The following is a 20,599-nucleotide window of genomic DNA, read 5'->3' as shown; positions in this document are numbered from 1 at the left end:
TAAATGTATTAGGGGAGACCGAGGTGAGTTGTGACAGAGGAGAGTTGTGACATTTTCGATTTTTTGGAACCTCTTAACTGTTAGTGAGTTCGCAAAAGTGCGCGTTTTTAGCTAGTAACTTGATAGTTCAATCGTGCAATAGTACAAAAGTGCGCTATTGCGAACTCGTTATTAGTTATATATAATAGGCCTTTTCATCTGTACCAGATGTTTTAAGCAGCATCCCGGTAACGACACTTGCGTTCGTGGCTGTGTAGCCCTATGCGGGAGAGGATCCCTCGTCCACACACGCGGCAGGTGTATGCTCCCCCAGGTGGGCGGGAGTTGGAGGCCTGCTCGTGGCGCCCCAAGTGTTTTTCTTTTAAATAGGTAAACCAGGCATCGTCGTGCTTGGATTGGCCATCATGGACAACACGACGCCACATGGGTCGGTCTTCAGCCAGTTTCTGCCATTGGTTGCATGGGATATTAAAGGCAACCATATCACGTTTGACACAATCTTTAAAGCGCAGCATTGGCCGCCCGACCGGTTTTTTTGCGTCTGCAATCTCTCCTAGCAGGACTGTGAGGACCGCAGTTCAAACCTAACCTAACCCACTTATCTAGTAGCATATCGTTTCTGTAAGGGTTGCAGTAATAACTCTCAGGGTCCGAGTTCAGTTCCGGGTCCGAACCGAATCCGGGTCCGGGTCCGGATCCCAGTCCAAGTCAAAATCGAAATCGCCAAACGACTATACGTCGTTGAAGAGTTCCGTTCTGATCATCATCAGCAGTTCCACTTCATCAAATGTCACTTTTTTTTAATCTAAATGCTTGATTTGTTGATGAAAATACTAAAATCACTATATGTATACCTTTAATATTTGAGGAGTTCCCTGGATTCCTCATGGATCCCATCATCTGAACTTCGTTTTGACAAAAACGGGACCAATCTCTATGTGTATATAGTTGGTCAAGCAAATCATGTCAGTAGAAAGAGGCGCGAAATTCAAATTTTCTATAGGACGATATCCCTTCGCGCCTACAGTTTTTAAATTTGCCACCTTTTTCTACTGACAAGATTTGCTTGACCAACTATACTTACAATCAAAAAAGAATTTTCAAAATCGGTCCAGAAAAGATGGAGATATGTTGTAACAAACATTAAAAAAAACCGAATCCTCCTCCTTTTGAGATTTGGAAGTCGGTTAAAAATACTGCAGGCTCTCTATTAGGATGTAAATCGTATATGCAATATTTTGGGAAAATGTGAGTTATGCCTAATTTGCGATACATTTGACTAAATAATACTAGGTAAAATTAAACTTGACTGAGTACTTATTTGTTAAACAATAAAAAAAGGAGTTGCTAACTGTAAAATTGCGATGTTGTTTTGCCAAATATTTTTTGGGAAATGATAATTTGGATAAAACAGTTTGGTGTGTGATACTTTGGGAAAAGTTTTTGGCCCATTCATTAGTAAACCCTGTCTATCTTTGGGCATTTAGGCTGTTGGGAATCACTACCAAGGCCTTATACCTACCTAACATTTGTCTCCAGTTTTTCACTACGACAGTTGCTAAAGAGTGAAATTAACCTATGATCGAACCTGAAATCGAGTTAAATAGACACTATTAGGCACTATAGGTATGTACAGTCTTTGCAGCTGACTATATATATATATATTAAGATATAGGAAGAGGTAATATCTAGGAACATTTCCCTTAAGATTAGACTGTGTACCAAACTAAGTACCTACCTTTACCTGTTTTGTGTACAAAGAACATATTAAAACCATAACAATTTTCTTTAGAATGGAATCAACGTTTTCCTTAAAAACAACCGCATTTTTTTACTTACTATAAACATTGCAAATCGGCCGTCAAGATTGATGAAAACAAATTAAATCAGTTCGTGAACCGTCAATGCAGGGCTGAATAATGCATCGTCTCCAGGCGGAGCATTTACCCCGTCGTCTGCGCCGCCGTAGCGTTGCCCTTTGTCCTGTGGACTGGACGTCAACCACCTTGCTCGTAGACTGGAAATTGGATGGAAATCGAAACGACCAGAACGGAAGCGACGATGCGTCGGCTGCCCGATCATTGATACCTCCCGGACCCGTCTGTAAAATTAGATTCGAAGAATCGTTAATACTTAATGCACTTATAGGGTAAATACTGCAGGAAAAACGAAAACTAATATGGGAAAGAACTGCGTATCGAGAACAAAAAGAGAGAAAACTCATAAAACTTTTGAAAATTAAAAGGAACAATCTCAACGGAATGCATTCATTTAATACCTACTTAATGTTGTTTGATTCATGACAGCCACTCATTTAGGTATAAGGAAAACTATATCAAATACCGTTCAGTTTGATATAATTAAGAACCAATTAGTAACCCCGGTTACCTAAACAGCATTCTACGATTAACGATCAGTGTGACACAGTTCGTTCTGTCACGTACGCCGCCCTCAGTGGGTAACCTATGTATTTATAACTAATGATTATAGACATTAATGAGACCAGCAATAATAAAAAAATCAGGGCCCTAATATCGGTCCGCAGTTTTCATCATATTACGAGTAATCGCGACTAATGCGTTGTCATTAGCTCGTTAGTTGACGCATGAGCTGTGGATGTCGCCATCTATTATTAGTATGCTGCTTCAATTTGTAGCAATTTTAAAGTAAATTTAAAAACATGATTATGCGTGATTATACCTGTACCTACATGTGTATGGCATTAACGTATACATAGGTATAAGAAAAAATATGTTGGCTTTGTTTTGTACTCACTATATACCTTTAAACTTAATGTAGCGAGTACAAAATAAAGCCGAAAGATTATTTTTATGTTTTTCGAAGGAATAGACTGGTCTGGCTGTTTACATATCTATATGACAAGCGCTTCAAATACCTATTTTGCATATTAATAACAACTATACAATATTTCAAATGTATGAAATGCAGTTTGCATTCGGTGCCGTAACGTTTTCTCCTTTAAAACATTCATCGTCACCCACAGGCTGTTTTAATATATTTGATATATACCTATTTTAGCATAAACATTCTAAAAACCTGTAAAAGAGGCGCCGCTTATAAATAATTCGTAGGCGATTTGAATTATTAAGCATGTGTAACGTAGAAAATCTGACAATCATCTTAATTTGCAAATTTTACAGAAACAATCCTAACATGATCTGCATTGCATACTAGTACAATATACATTAAAACAAGGCATGTGGCTTTAAAAAAGCAAATCTATACCAAGAATCCTTTGCGCCATTAGTTTTGTAATGTTTAGTAATAAAACGTTTCTTCAGTTAACACCGAGTTTATTATAATAATCCTTTAATGTTACGTTTACACAAGCACCACCATTGATCGTCCAGACAAGAGAGGGAGTTCTAATATTGCTAATCCTATAGTTACACAGTTCATTATCATCTGACAGCGTCTGTACTAAGAAACGACGCTCGTTGTCCCCCCACTCCCGTATGCATTGGGTCATTATAAGCAGTCTGTAGTTGCGTTCTGTTACAAGCATACATTACTACATCATCCCCCTTTTACAAAAAATAAAAAATAAAATCATAAGCTAAGTAGACCAACAAAACAGTCTTACAAACTCAAATCATCCTTAACTTAAGTTACAGCAAAGAAATGCAATGCTCCCCGCACTACACATTCACAACAAACACAGTAACACCGAATTATTGAGGTCGAACATGAAATGAAGTTCTAGTATATCTAGAACCATTACTATCTTCTATATTATGAGATCTAAAATTATTATTACTAACAATTTTACCCAACAACCATTTCTTAGAACTAGGGTCTATTTTAAACCAAACATTTTGGCCTACTTGAAAATGAAGCTTCTCTTTAGTATTTTTATTATTTGTAATTTTTATAATTTAATGTAAGGATACAAGATATATACAGTGGTACTACGTAAACGAAATTAATAACTAGCTTAAATCTAAAATAGGCCCTTGAGGCATTGTACCAAGGATGCTGGCGGCATTTCCCCGCTGTATCGCAATGCTGATACGTTGTGCGAGAAAGCCGCCAGCTCTTCGGTCACCAGTTACGTCAACCAGACGCTTCGCGATTTCTGCAAACGTATACGATTTATCAGTCTGTATACGATTTCTGTATTTTTATTATAATTAGTTATGTTTCTATTCAGTAAAGTTAATTGAGGACCGGGAAAATACTAAACATGACAGAAAACAATACAACATTTTAGACAGACTAGTGAAAAGAAGCATAAGACGAGATATACGAAATTTTAACACGAGACTTGTCGAAATAGCCTTAAAAACCCATACATCTCTCCGAACGGCAAAAGAAGGTATAAATAAAGAAAGACCGTGGATTACAAGCCTTCGAAACGAAAATGGGAAAAAATGTAGTAGCAGGGACCAAATCACAGAAATTGCTACATCATTTTATAAATCTTTATACTCTTCCGACTCTTTATTTTCAATACAAAACGGTAACTCTAGCCCAAATAACATTCCCCCTATAACAGGTTCCGAAGTAAACGCCGCTCTCAAGAGCATGAAGTACCTGAAAAGCCCTGGAGTAGATGGCGTTACAACCGAAGCATTAAAGATGGGAAAGAAAACTTTGTTACCTCATTTAACAAAACTATTTAACTCCATTATTTGCACTGGCAAGGTCCCTACAAAATTTTGCCATTCCGATATCGTACTTCTGCATAAAAAAAGAGACAAATCAGACATAAATAACTATCGTCCCATTAGTCTGATATCCCATTTATATAAATTATTTATTAAAATAATAGAAAATAGAATTGCCCCACTGCTGGACAAACACCAGCCACCCGAACAAGCCGGATTTCGACCTAGCTTCTCCACCACTGACCATCTCCACACTCTTAATCAAATAATAGAAAAATCCAACGAGTTCAGTGTCCCTCTGTACCTTGCTTTTGTTGATTATAGCAAAGCATTCGACAGCGTCAAACATTCCGCTATATTTTCCGCCATGCAGAATCAAGGTATAGATCCGGCATATGTTGAGCTCGTTGGAACTATTTACAATAATAGCACAGCTAGCATTAAATTGCACGCACCCGGTCCCGTATTCAGCATAGCGAAAGGCGTCAAACAGGGCGACCCGCTATCTCCAAAATTGTTCACCAGTTGTCTCCAAGAGATATTTCAAAAGCTGGCGGTCTCATGGGAGACGATGGGCATTGAAGTTGGCGGCAAGAGGTTAACAAACCTGCGCTTTGCTGACGACATAGTCCTCTTCTCCCACACGTCATCACATCTGCAACAAATGCTGCAAGACCTCAGCACGGCGAGCCTTGAGGTTGGACTTACAATGAATAGAGCGAAAACTCAGTTGATGACCAATCAAGCTAAACATAGCATAGTAGTAGATGGGCAGGATATACAATATGTCGACGAGTACGTTTACTTGGGCCAGATAGCATCCTTCGAGAACAGGCGGTCTATCGAAATCGATAGACGTATCGAGAACGCCTGGAAGAGCTTCTGGTCCATGAAAGCGCTAATGAAGGGTGACCTTCCCTTGTGTCTTAAGCGCAAACTCCTTGACATGTGCATCCTGCCCATCCTAACTTACGGTGCACAAACTTGGTCATTAACTGAGGCCCTAAAATCGAAACTCAAGGTTTGCCAGCGAGCTATGGAGCGTAGTATATTAGGTGTTCGTAGAACTGATCGAATCAGAAACACGGAACTACGCTCCAGAACTAGAGTTGCAGATGTAGGCGTCAAAACCGCTAAGCTTAAGTGGGACTGGGCGGGACATGTCTGTCGCATGCACCCGGAAAGATGGGCCAAAATGGTTACTGAGTGGGACCCACGGAGCACCATAGACGGTGCAGGCCGGGGTTCAGGCAGACCAAAAAGGAGATGGCGGGACGACTTGGACGCATTCTACCCCAAATGGTGGGAAAATGGCGATGACAGGGTCGAGTGGAGAAAACGAGGGGAGGCCTTTGCCCAGCAGTGGGACACCAAAATTGGCTAATAAAAAAAAAAAAAAAAAAAAATGTTTCTATTCCTAACTTTATCAAATTCCATCTTAGTATTATAATTTAACTTTGGTTTCAAATATGTATAAGTACAAGGTAATTTTGTTTTTAAATTCCTATTCATCATTAATTGAGAAGGTGTAAAATGTGTGCCCGATACAGGAGATGATCTATATTTTAACAAAGCCATTCTATAGTCTGTTTTATCTTCATTACATTTTGTTAACATTTTTTTAGCAATTTGCACCCCTCGTTCTGCCATACCATTGGACTGTGCATATCTTGGACTTGAGTAAATGAATTTAAAACCCCATTCACTCGCAAACTGTTTGCATTGAAGTGAATCAAATGGAACATGATCCGCTACTATTTCCAATGGTATGCCAAAACAACTGAAAACATCTGTTAACACATTAATTATGCACTGAGAGGACTTATTTGAAATGGGTTTAATATCTAACCATTTCGACATGTAATCATAAATAACTAGATAACTTTTCCTCTTAAACTCCATGATATCAATTCCAATTTTTACAAATGGTAAGGATGGTACATCATGACATAATAATGGTTCTTTTATATTATTATTTTGATACATTTGACAGATGAAACATTGTTTAACAAATGATTCAATGTGAGCATCCATTTGTGGCCAATAATATAAACCCCTAACAGTTTGCTTCATCTTGGTTATTCCTAAATGACCTTCATGTAACCTTTTTAACATTGTTAATCTTAGTGACTTTGGAACAATTAATCTGTCATTCATAAAAAGCAATTTCTGATCTATAGTAACTTCATGTCTCAATTTTAAAAAATGTTTAACAGTATCTGGTACCATATTAATAGTCTCTGGCCATCCTTCCTGTGTGTACAACAACAATGTTGCTAAAGTGTCATCTTTTGAAGTTTCTTCAATTAATTCTTGTTTCTGTTCATCTGTACATTGTAAATAATTTCCTAATCCAATACAATGTATAACTTCAAACATGTATGATTGATCTTCATCTACTTCATTTAAATAACTACGTGACAACAAATCTGCAATATGCATCAAGCGGCCTTTTAAATATTTAAAATCAATATAGTATTTTAATAATTTTAGTTTAAGTCTTTGTAATCTAGCAGAAGGGATTTCATGTATGCCTTTCTTTAATAAAGTTTCCAACGGTTTATGATCATTAAGGACAGTACATTTTTTTCCATAAATGTAATAATGAAACTTTTTCGTGGCCCAAACTACACTCAACAATTCTTTCTCAATCTGTGAAAAAAATTTTTCTGCACTGGTAAGACTTCTTGATGCATTGGGTCATTATAAGCAGTCTGTAGTTGCGTTCTGTTACAAGCATACATTACTACAAGTTTCCCTCTACATATTTAACTGTGAATGTAATATAAAGTACCTAACTAATAAAACAATAAATAGAATTGGCACGATGCTGCATAAACCCTACATTTATTAGATTAGAAGGCACGCGACGCGACACGTCACTTGGCAGAGGGTCTACGTGACTTTGAGCAGAGCCTACGGCTTAGGTACTAAGTGGCTTAGCCTAAATTGCCTTTGATACACAACAAATTAATCAAATCACATTCCCGCCGTCATAGATTTTATTTTAGGATGGACGTTAATTCACCGTAGCTTAAAATGCCGTCAATTTTCCTGTGTTTCGCCACGGTAAGATTTATATTATTTAGGGGGTTCTGTATTAGTTATCACGCCAGGCATCTCATGAGCTGTAAATACATATTGTATGTTAACGTAGTGAGTTAGCATATATTTAAAGGTTTTTATTTAGTTAGTAGGTATAGTGTAATGAAAATTTAAAATCTATGAATTATTTTATTTCACAAATATTTGCTAAACTTATAAATATTTGTTTTTCTCGCAAATAAGCAACTTAGGTACTTACTAATGAAAACTGACGTCAAACGGACGTATAATAATAAATATTAATATAGGTATTTAAGTCATGTACCAGTAAAGGAGACTTCATCCATTTAAGTTTCTACCTATACTCGTAGACTGAAGCATTGCGTTTGTTTTGTTGCAGCAACATTTTTCATTTTTCATTCATTTCACTTTGTGGTTTACAGTAAAGAATATTGTAATGAAAGGAATCCCGCATAATATCGACTTAGTCTTATGGTTTTTCGTACTTTTACTAGGTACCTACATTATGAATATCGAATATATAATTCTTGAATTTAGAAATATTATAATAGTCAATCAATCGTTGATCTTGTGAAGTTGTTGCAGATAAAAACATAGTACAACGCATGCAAATAGGTACATTTATGTTGAACATTGCACCACCACCACCGGTTTACAAGAAACATAGCAGGACATTTTTTTAAACATTACCTTATACCTACAGCTACATCAAAATTTAAAATGTTTCATTATTCTTTTAAGTTAATCTATGTATTATTATTTTGATCGATTTATTGAAAATAGTTTCTAGTTTGGCTACACGTGTTTATTTGTCAAATAATCCTGGACTCAATAATAAGGCTCGGACATCAAATATTTTTCGTTATGGTAATATAATAGTAATCTATTCTGGAATTACCTCAATAATTCGTACGAATAAAGTTTCGTTTCTCATTGTACAAACAGCAACATCGGTGGAGCTTATTACAAAAGGCATAATAAGGTCCACCGAGGCACCGAGTTAACAGTGTGGTGTGGGCGATGGTACCTATTTAAAACAGCTCATAACAACGACGAAAATGTATGCCAAAAAAAGTAGTCGACAAAAATAACAACGGGTTGCACTCCGGGAGTGCCGGCAGAAGATAAAACTTGAATATTCTATTTTACCACATAAATGATAGTACTTTTATACTGATAATTAAAGCAATTCGTGCAAAATTATTCTCTAATCATTCCAAAATATCAATCACTTCAACAATATTCATTTATTGCGCTATCGTACACTAACATAACAATTTATGTTACATTAAAAATTTAACACTTCAGAACTATTACAATTATGTAACATTAAAAATTTATCTCTCAGAAAATTCAACTTCCATCCATAATTTCGATCAGGTCACGTGTCCGTCTTACGAATTTTCAAACTGTCGGTCACGTGACTCGAAATCTGTCGCGAGTTTAACATTTTATCCCCATCACAAAAAGTGCACAGCGCCGCTAAAGAAGTTTTCACTTCAAAAACTTGTGCTGTCTACCAAACATCGTAAGATTTGTAGAAATTTCAGTGCAACGTAGTTAAATTAAAGAAATTGCTAAAACTATATCTAGATGGATAATCATGCTATTAATTTAATTAAGCATTTCAAGTGGAATCGGGAAAAACCCCAAACTTAACGCAACACGCAACCGTGCTGCACCGAAATTGAAACAAAAATGACAATGTCTGACTATCGCGATTGATTAAACAAATTACGCCCTAAAGTAGTTCAGCTATCAGTGCGCCTATGTATGAATGGTTGCAAAGTTGCCTTTGTAGTAAGACTGGAAGCTGTAAGGATACATTGTTGCCAATACCCGCTCAGTAGGCGTTTGTAATGTACAGTTGATGTCAAAGATGTTTACAGTTTTACACCTTACTCCTTTGTAATGAGGCGAAACATGTTAACATATATATTATACCTACTACGTAACATAAACCTAAACTTAACGAAACCTAAGGTGGAGGCAAAATAATAGGTCACACGATAAGACACGACACTTTCTTTAACACTATATTAGAAGGCAAGATCGAAGCGAGAAGAGGAAGAGGAAAACCACGAGCAAGCTACACACAACAACTGAAAGCAAAAGCAAATGTGGTGTCTTACAGGAACCTAAAGAACCTGGCCGAGGACTGCGAAAACTGGCGCATACTCCACCGACAAGAGCCATCATGCTCTTAATGATGCTTCTTGATGATGATGAAGGTGGATGAGCTTTCTGTAAGATGACGCAGCCTGCGCTGTCGATCTGAAGGTACGCTATTTTTTTTTATTCAATAAACTGGTTTAATTTATTAGACTACGTATATGGTGTTGTGTAAGTATCCGAAGGGTGCATATACAGGGCGTCCCAAGACTATGGGACATGAAGGGAAAGTACCTTAAACATCGTAGATAGGATATTTTGCTGAAAGAAGACTTTATGTTATTTTTAAGTCAGTAATACTGCATTCAAAGATTTTCTAAAAAAAATATTTGCTTCGTCTGGGAATCGAACCGACCGTGAAAAAAAAAACACTCGTATTTTTATGATGACAATCGAAAGAATGGACAAAAAATAATAATTCTTCTTAAGTAACATAGTATCTTAAAAGAAAGAAAGTTTTTTCTGACAATCCTTAACTCCCGTGGGAACATGAGTAAACCTGCATGAAATAAGTTATTTTTCGAGCAAGTGTGATAAAAATTAATTTAAGTAGGTATTCTCAAATAAACAGTTTTTTCATGACCTCAATTACATCTTATTACCGGTTTGATTGTACCAAAGGAGACACCCTTAGTGTTCCCATCAGATCAGACCCATCAGACTGTTTAATGACATAATTACCTGGGTAAGTACCTAAATAGGTGCCTATTGATAACAAAATCGATTATTGGGTTCTGAGATATCGTGCCAGAAAATAGTCGACTAAAAACTTATAGATACATTATTTTCTCGTCTGTCCGTCCTCGTTGTAGCTCAGTGCTTTTTAGTACTGTAAAGCTGAAAATCCATATGGGTTTATCCTCTGACCGCCCAAGACCTATAAAAAGGCCTTCCATGTCAATAAAATTGTACATAGAATTTTTATTTTAACAAATTTAACAAATCAAAATTGCATTTACCTTTATTGCCTACTATTCCGTAAATATATCAGATATCAAAAAACTACTGGTGTCAGTTTTATACCCAGTGAGTAAAATTACGTCATCGTTTTATAATAAATGCATTTGTATTTGTATTTTGAATAAAATTTTAAATATCCACAATATTAAATTTTGATTTGTACGTATACTTAGTATGAATTTTCTCAAATGATTTTTACGCCTAAGACCCTAATTTGTTAAACAAAAGCCATTGTTTCTTTTATGGGAGCGCTCGGCCATTGTGTCGGAGCGCGTGCCAAAGCAACAATGTCGTTTAAATAGCGGCTGTATCGTGGTGGTTTTAAGGTTCAAATCTTAGTAAATAATATGAGCGCTCGTCTACATTGAGGTGGTCGATTATCCTACATTACCAAAACATGTTACTTACATTTATTTAGATTTGAAAAGAAACAATGGCTTTTGTTTAACAGTTTAGGGTCTGAGGCGTAAAAATCATTTGAGAAGATTCATACTATAGGCGGCTAGACGATATAATTAATAATTTTGTCAATCACGCGGACACTGGTAAAAAAAATGCACGTGAAGTGGCGAATTAGCGATGAACTTTTTATAGTTCCGTACCAAAAAGGAACCCTTATGGTGCGACTCTGTCCGTCCGTCCGTCTGTCTGTCACATTGCTAAATATCTCGAGAAGTACTTAATAAGCTATCGATTTGAAATTTGGAATAGTTATGAGCAACGCTAACCCATTTCTATTAATTATGGAAAATACCCAATATACAGAGGGGGCAAAATTACATAATCTAATAGTTACCAGGTGTAGTGGGATATAATTTGAAAGAGCTCAAATTGAACACTACAAAACTATTTGACTTATGAAGGAAAATGTGAAAAAAATACCCCCCCCCCCCCCCCCCCCCCCTTATCTCCGAAGTTTACGAACGAACATTTATGATTTTTTTACATAATAAAAACATTATCATAAATATTACAGGAAAAATATAATCACACTTCTATCTAGAAAACTTTTATGTATTTATCAAAAAACATTTGCTAATTTAATTTGCAATTTAAGCCCCTTTGCGGGTATTTATTATACTAAAAAGAACTTCTTTCCAATATATCAAAAATTGTTGAAATCGGTTCACATGATATAGAATTATCCCTGAAAAACCAACATACATATAGGTCGCGCAAATTAGTTAGCCAATTTAGCGATAGATGGCGCTGTGCAAAATTATGCTTAGCAATTACTATTGTCCTTCTGGTCAAAAGTCAGATGAGAAAATTGAAAGTTTCTTCGGAACCCTCTGTGCGCGAGTTAAACGAACTCGCACTTGACCGGTTTTTTATGTCTTTCGAACTGTACCACTCAAATAATAGTGGCGACCAAATGAAACCAAACTATTAAGATCAATTTGGAGGTAAGTACTTCTTTGAAGTTGGTTCTAAAGACATGTAACGTGATGATAAAGAAATTGCCACATTTACAGCCAGCTTATCCCCTAAGAATAGGTAATTACTAATTATGCATTTGGTGCTGAGCACTATTACACACATGGCACAACCTAAACTGAAGACCTTCCTACTAATAAACGATTCTTTAAAAAGTTTACTATGTAGAGTTAAATTGTTTATGACTTCCACGCAGATTAACTATGACGTCGAGGGTAAAGTTAGTTTTAATATTTATCTATATAATAATACATTTTTTAAATGGTATCTACCTATCTAGTAATTAATTACTTATGATATTCCCGTCTCTCTTTCATCGCGGCGTTTTTCCGGGTGCGTTTACAGCTAATAATGAATTATGCTAATTCTAATTAAAATAAAATCGATATAGCAGGAAGGAGGTATGTGTGCGGCCGCGGCGTGGGCGCAGGATGCGCCGCGCCTGCGCGCTCGGTTCACGTGACTCCATTGACGTCAATGCTGACCTCTGGCAAGCGCTGCCTCAGCCTGCTTATCTGCCTTACTCCACATACAGAGCGAGCATATAAATTGACTACTTCGCATTTAGCGTGCTTCATAACTCTGCGCAGCTAGCGGTCTGCGTAGTTTATAAATAGGAAGTAGGTTCAGTTAAAGAAAAAAATTAATGAGCCCAACACGTACTCGTATGTACGTATAAGTAGTAGGTATCTGTGGTAGGTGTGCATAGCAGATTTCGTATAATTTATATTAAACTAGACATATTTTTACTATTCAAGATAACCGGAAGATAACAGAACTGATTGAAAAACCACTGATTATTAGGGTACCGTAGTTCAAAACTAGAATTTAACTAAATACGTAGATTGTAACTAAGTTAAGATAAATGATTGTACCTCTAACCTCTTATGAAATACACAGATTAAATTTTATTTTTTTAAAGGAAAAATAAGGGTTCCACCCTTATAGGATCACTGGTGCGTGTGGTAGGTAGGTACACATATGAAAGTCGGAATAGACCATTCCTACAAAACATTTTGAAAAAATAGAACAAAGCTTTAAAAATTTCTACAAAACATTTTAAAAATACAAGAAAGTTTTAAAAAATCGATCATTTTATCATTTCATCAGCCATTCCACTTTACCCAATGATGCTTGCCGAAAGCAAAAAATGCCAAAGTTACCTACTATAGAAACACAGAAATCACTATAATATTTATAAAGTTCCCTCGCTACCTCCAGGATCCCGTCATGACCGTCATCAGACCCAGATTTGATTTGATTTGAGCTCAAATAAAAAATCATTTTTTCTAATCGACCCATCTGTCTTTAAGTTAGTAAATAAAAAGTACAACAGATACGTACCTACGATAGCGTGGCAACCGAGAATATGTGCAGATTTTTTTAATTATTAAGGGACTTCAATTGCAAGAAGGAGGAGGTTCTGTATTCCGTTGTGGTTGTGGCCATTTTGTTTTATGTGCGTATGTTCGTCGATTGTTCCGAGCCCCGCCGCGGTCCGATCCTCAGAATAATAAGGTCCGATCTGAGTAATTATATTTTTGTTACAAAAGAGTTATGGTTTTTTACTAACTCAAAAGGCTAAAACAGTAAAATGCATACTTTTTTGTATCCCTGATATAATTATTAAACCTGTGTATGAAAGGCGACACCCAAAATTCTTAAATCAGGGAATTAGTACACAGGTACTCACTTATGTACAGACATAAGTAAATAACATATTGGCTCAAATAAAATTTCGCAGAAAATTTTGTGAACAAAGTATGTGGCGCTAAACTGAATCATTGCAAATAATGTATGGAGCCACCAATATATTCACTTTTGCACCTGATATTTATTTCGGCAATAATTAATAGAATATATTTCTGTTTTAAGACAGTTGCTGTTTATTGTAAAGACGCGTTATTAGTTTGCCTTATAATTGTAGCACATTTCACATTCCCATAGTTTCTTTAATTGAAGTAAAACCAAAAAGTCGGATTTATACCTATTGGTTCAAAGGTAGTTCAGGTAATATAAGTCATGATCTTTAACTCCGACTTAAACATAAAAAAAATGTACACTTTGACTATTATTAGTTTATTAGTATTTATTCGAACTTAACGTGTATCGAGAGATATGAAGATCTCAGAAGAATATTATGTTATGAAAACTAGAATTATACTACCCGCCAATCATATCATAGAGGGTGGTGCAAAATAGAGTCAATGACGATAATGATGATTAGACGTTTTAAAAATAAAATGCTATATCATATTTTAAAATGACTAAATGCTACGGTATCCTCAATATGTATGATAAGGGAAAAGAATTATTGCAAACATAATTTCTTACCAATTTTATGTAAATTAGAGATACATCACAAAATAGTAAACATTGGTTCAGTTATGCTACTAACTGTAAATTAATTGAACAAATAAATACAACAGGACAATCTTACACAAATTGACCTAGTCTCACAGCTAAGCAAGTTTAATTATACAGACTGTTCTGAGTTCTTGTCAACGATATATTAAATAAATACTTAGATATATAAGTAAATGCCTGAAGTGCTATTAAGGTCGCCTTTTTAACCGACTTCAAGATTTAAAAAGGAGGAGGTTCTCAATTCTGTTGTTTTTTTTATGTTTGTTACTCCATAACTCCGTTATTTCTGGACAGATTTTGAAAATTATTTTTTTGATTGACATACAGATTGGTCCCGTTTTTGTCAAAACGCAGTTCTGATGATGGGATCGATGAGGAATCGAGGGAACTCCTCAAATGTTAAAGGCATACATATAATGATTTTAGTATTTTCATCAACAAATCAAGCATTTACATTCAAAAAAGTGACATTTGATGAAGTGGAACTGCTGATGATGATCAGAACGGAACTCTTCAATGACGCATAGTTCACGTTTGGCGATTTGTCCTCTTCGTTATGTTTGTTAAGCAAGTTAGGTTTTCAAGCCGCATTTTTCTCAAGCTCGAGTTCTTATGATGGGATCCATGAGGAATCGAGGGAACTCCTCAAATGTGAAAGGCATACATATAGTGATTTTTGTATTGTCATCAACAAATCCAGCATTTCCATTTTAAAAAGTGACATTTGATGAAGTGGAGCTGCTGATAATGATCAGAAATATCAGAATGGAACTCTTTAATGACGCATAGTTCACGTTTGGCGATTCGTCTTCTTTTTATGTTTGTTAAGCAAGTTAAGTTTTAAAGACGCATTTTTCTCAAGCTCGAGTTCTTATGATGGGATCCATGAGGAATCGAGGGAACTCCTCCAATGTGAAAGGCATACATATAGTGATTTTTGTATTTTCATCAACAAATCCAACATTTACATGAAATCGTGACATTTGATGAAGTGGAACTTTTTTGAACTGCGATCCTCACAGAACCGAACTGCTATCAGAAAAGTGGGTTAGGTTAGGTTAGAACTGTGACCAGAAGTCTTACAGAAGTTAGGCAAACGGTGCTGTCTTTTTCATTTCATTGTCTGCAGTGCACCATCAACAATAAGTAACCTCTCAACGGCCCATTGAAGTCGGTTTTTTTCTTCTTAAAAATTACGTACATTAAGTTTTTCATTTGTGTCATAAAGTTTAAATAAATACTGAAAAACAGGTAGAAAACATTGATCTCCGTAACAAATATTTGTGATAAACACACAAATAAATGCCCTCGGAGTATTCAAAACCTTCTGTTCATACTCGTAGGCAGATACACTATACTAACTAGGTTAGGAAGCCGTTATCCTTAAATTATAATCTAATGTGAAGTCTCTCAGGAAATAGTTATGGTTATGTTATGATTATGACTGTTCGTCGCGATCGAATTTGAGAATCATTTCCTATGCTAGGTGATAAGGTGAATTTTTATGTGTCCGTTCGAAGGTAGGGTTCGAAGGTAATTTATACAGTGAATTTGAGGCAAAATCTTGTAAATCAGGAGACAAAAAATGTTTTTAATTCTGCATGCGGCACGTGATAGCTATGCCGTCTATTCGTCCGAAAAGGCCATACACCTTGCGTATTCATCACGTATTCACATAGGGAAAAAATAGTTTTTGGATAAAGGAATAATTCTTAACTTACAATTCTGTGTAACATAGATTCTGATGTTTTTCTAGGGTTCCATGGAAAATTTCCCTTAGTTTCGTCACGTCCGTTTGTCCCTCCGTCCGTCTGTCTGTATATCACAGCTATTTTTCTCGAAAACTGCAAGGTACGTATATTTCAATTCAATTTAGAACACGGGTATATTTTGTAAAAGTTTAAGTAATACCTATGTATAACTATATTAGGGGTAACTTCACCACATATATACATTTAAAAATTTACCCATTCAGACAATTAGGGTTCCTTACAGTGATTACGGAACCCTAAAAAGAGTTATACAGCCGGATTTCCACTGCGTATGTAATGGTTATGAGCAAGTACCTAATGGAGACTAATAATGACTTCATCAGCGTAAAAAATACATAGGTGCATAGAAAGCACTTATAGGTTAAGTGTTATAAATAAGTTAAGTGGAGTTTTTAATATTTAAATGCAAGGAAAATTGGCTTTATCGAAATAAGAAAAATTAAAAATAAACTAATATCCCGCGTGCGTGACCCGTGGAACGTGGAACGCACGTGAGTCTAACTTTCAGGCGGTCATTCACCGCATCACCGCGCATATATTTTCTTATTATATGATTCTCCCATTTTTCATGTGGCAGAGAAATGCGATCAGAGTTCTGTGACCTGAGAGTTCCCAACAGTGTCAGGCAACGAAGGTCATGTTGCGTGGTCAATGATCATTTGATTTTGATGGCTTATTAAGCGAGAAGCGAATCGTATTAACAGTTTAAAAAGTATGAAAAAACCGGCCAAGTGCGAGTCACACTCGCGCACGAAGGGTTCCGTACCGTTACGCAAAACATGGAAAAAAAATCACGTTTGTTCTATGGGAGCCCCACTTAAATATTTATTTTGTTCTGTTTTTAGTATTTGTTGATATAGGTAGCGGCAACAGAAATACATCATCTGTGAAAATTTCAACTGTCTAGCTATCACGGTTCATGAAATACAACCTGGTGACAGACAGACGGACAGCGGAGTCTTAGTAATAGGGTCCCATTTTTACCCTTTGGGTACGGAACCCTAAAAATGGACTGTAAAAAGGGTGGCACAGCCTGTCACACGTGTCATATATACAAATAAAATAAGTTCAAATTGAAATTGATTTTCAATGTACCAGAAAGTCGTGAAAGGCACGAGATTTTTGTTTGTCCATGATTTCTCAATGAGCAAATTTACCCTAAAGGGCCAAATTATTTAGTTACACTCGAAAATACATTTCGGTACAATCGGTAGGTACTGATTTCGCTGATGCTCAACTTAATAGCCGTAGTAACGTAACACACTATCGCACCGCACCAAGGTCATTGTGCCACGCACCCATAAGTAATGAGCGAGAAAGAGATATCGCCGTGTTACGGCTTTAAGAGAGAACGTCCGAAGGGATCAAAACATGCCGCCTAAACTCCTGCTTAGAGCTGAGCAACGATTACTCGTACATTGTGAATTTATTTGATTTATAAACTGAAATAGATATCGTACACCAAAGAAAAAGTGACCAAGTCCACCGATGGCCGAGGCGGGAATCGAACCCGCGTCTTTAGCTAGTAGCCGGGTGGTCTAGTAGACATGACGTTAGCCGTGTAAGCTGAAGACGCGGGTTCGATTCCCGCCTCGGCCATCGGTGGACTTGGTCACTTTTTCTTTAGTGTATGATATCTATTTCAGTTTATCGAACGAACAAGCGAAGCGAAGTAAGGTTCTTACATTTAACTTGGAACACACGGCCGACTAGGGGCACGTCCCGGCATTTCAATGTTTTTAAGCTGAACTATCATATCAACAACACAATGATGTTTGATGGACAATAACTTAAGTAAATTTGTTCTAATTTAAATGAAATTGGGTAAACGTGTAGATGAAGGCATTCTATTTTAGTCATTAAATTATGAGCAGTCTCGATCAAGGGGTTATGGAGCTAGAAGAGCGTAGAAGGCCAAAAAGCTATTTCTGAGGGGTCTTGCTATTCTGGTCTTCTTGCATCATTTGCAAGAAAGTATGGTCGAGTTTAGTATCAAATGAAAGTGCTCGATTTACACATTTGCAATATTGATTTTTAAATTACGATATTATTATAATATCGTAATTTTTGTCGATTATAATAATTGGCAAGATTTATAAAAACGAAATAAAATAATCAAAATATAGGTAGGTGTTTGACTTTTGACAAGAAAGATTACGGGTTACCACAGATACAGTTTATTTTAATCTCCATGGGGATTATTAAAACTGATCAGTTAAGGGCTCCACAGACCTTGCAATAAACAGAAGACCACAGAAATTGTACGTGGATTTCGATCCTTTGCCGACTAGGAGGATATAACCAAACGGAAACGCCAGCACGTCTGTAATTTTCTGTACAAATCTGCCGATTTTTGCGGGGGCGGGGAACGTCAAATGTATACGTAACGTCAAAATAGCCATGTCAGATAAACGTCAGTCCATACATTGTGTATGACCATTGGCCGACTATTTTCGACAGAGGGGAACGCCTATTAATGGCTACTCCGTTTGGTTATATCCTCCTAGTTTGCCAATCTAACTTTTTGGCGAACCGCGAGTTCTCAGTTCGGGGCAAACTAAACTAATTTATATATTGTAGTGTGACTACTTAAAAAGCACAAATTAAAATATTTCATAAAATAATCCGATTTGTTCCCTAGTTATTTGATTTAGGTAAATAGGTACCTTACTAACTAACTAATACCGAAGAGGGTGCGTTGACGGAAAAGTAGCTTTGGTAGAGCTTGGCTTATCGGCGATACTTGGTAATTCGGTGATAAGTACTGCATTATTATCTTACACAGCTCTCACCATGAGGAAATGCAAGCTATAAAATCGATGGCAGCTATCAGTTTTGATGCTTGCAATCGGGTTGGCAGCGATTTAATTGCTTACATTTCACCGTTGTGAGCTTAGCGTTAGATAATAACGCAGTATTACCGAATTCCCAAGTATCACCGATAAGTCAAGGTTTGCCCTATATGTTATGGTGTTCCTTAAATCTACATATTATATTTATGATTATTTGGTAGAACTATTACAGGTAGAAAATACGCAACCCTTTTTTTATGCATGTCAAGGAAACATAAAGTTCATATAATGTGTAAGAGGTATTGGGAATACCCACATTTAAATAAGTAAACATGCCAAAAAAATGTGAAATTCCGTGTCGTCTTTGAACAAATTATAAATATCAGGCAAACACTTAGTAAGGTACGTCTATTAATTATGTAATGATCCACTGCAAGATATGCTTCTTATTTAAACCGAATTGCACTATCCTAATTCCTAATCGAACCTTATCGTAAAGAGAATAGTGCGATGACACTACGCTGGCATATCGTTGTAAAGGGGGGACATCCCGACTATAGTTATGTAATTTATAGGAAGTTTGGTACAAGAACTTATAATTTTTTTAAACATGGAAATTAGGGAAAAAAACTCAATTTTTGGCCGCAATTCCAAAGGATTTATCTAAGAAGTTGGATGGGCCATTGGGCAAAGTGCATGCACTTGCATTGATTGCATCACTATTGCGGTTATTAGTTACACTGGAATTACAACATTTTATTCTTATAAGTATGTATTAATAAAATAATATTTTGTAGAATTTTACCTACCTATTTATTTCTACGGGGCAACGCTGCCAGTGTCATGGGGACTTATGGGTTGGGCCGGCAACGGTCCGAAGTGGGGACTTGGCCTAGTTTCATTTAGTGTTTAATATTAACAAAGCCTGTTGCGGATTATATCATTTGCACGTTAGGTGACGAAGCCTGTAGCTGATTTGTTTTTGTGAGGATGGTATTCCATTTGTCCAATGTATATTCGCGTCTCACATTTTACTTAATGAGAGAGTGAGACGCAATGCACATTGGACAGATGGAATACTACCCTAAGCACTTGACGAAGCCTGCGTTGCTGATCACAAACTATAAATGGACTTGATTTTTACTGGAAATAAAATTATTCAACTTGTATGAAATAAAAAAAATATTTATTAAATTGAAACCTATTTACTTAAACTTAGTGTCTAGTCAGAAATATTTCGCCATGCAATAAAATAGTTATACAAGTCTTGAGTTTTCCGGCGCGGGTGTGTAATTGTGTAACTAGGTAGGTATTATAAAAGTCGTAGCATACATACACAGGTACATTTATAACTACCTACTACTGCGAGGTGAAAACCTCGAATAGGTACTGGTGAAAACCAGAT

At 36.3% G+C, this 20,599-nt stretch overlaps 1 protein-coding gene and 1 non-coding gene across 2 annotated transcripts in view; one reads left to right on the top strand and one right to left on the bottom strand.

The window, feature by feature from the left end:
- LOC134742392 (inositol-trisphosphate 3-kinase homolog) overlaps positions 1-20,599 on the bottom strand; it is a 127,139-nt gene that overhangs the window by 101,612 nt on the left and 4,928 nt on the right. The window lies entirely within an intron of this gene.
- Positions 17,930-18,001, top strand: Trnat-ugu (transfer RNA threonine (anticodon UGU)). The gene has a single exon. It is a non-coding gene; the product is annotated as a tRNA-Thr (tRNA).

This window comes from Cydia strobilella, chromosome 6 (genome assembly GCF_947568885.1).
Source record: "Cydia strobilella chromosome 6, ilCydStro3.1, whole genome shotgun sequence".
NCBI lineage: Eukaryota > Metazoa > Arthropoda > Insecta > Lepidoptera > Tortricidae > Cydia > Cydia strobilella.
The sequence above is the reverse complement of the archived record's forward strand: the minus strand, read 5'-3'. Positions and strand labels throughout refer to the sequence as shown.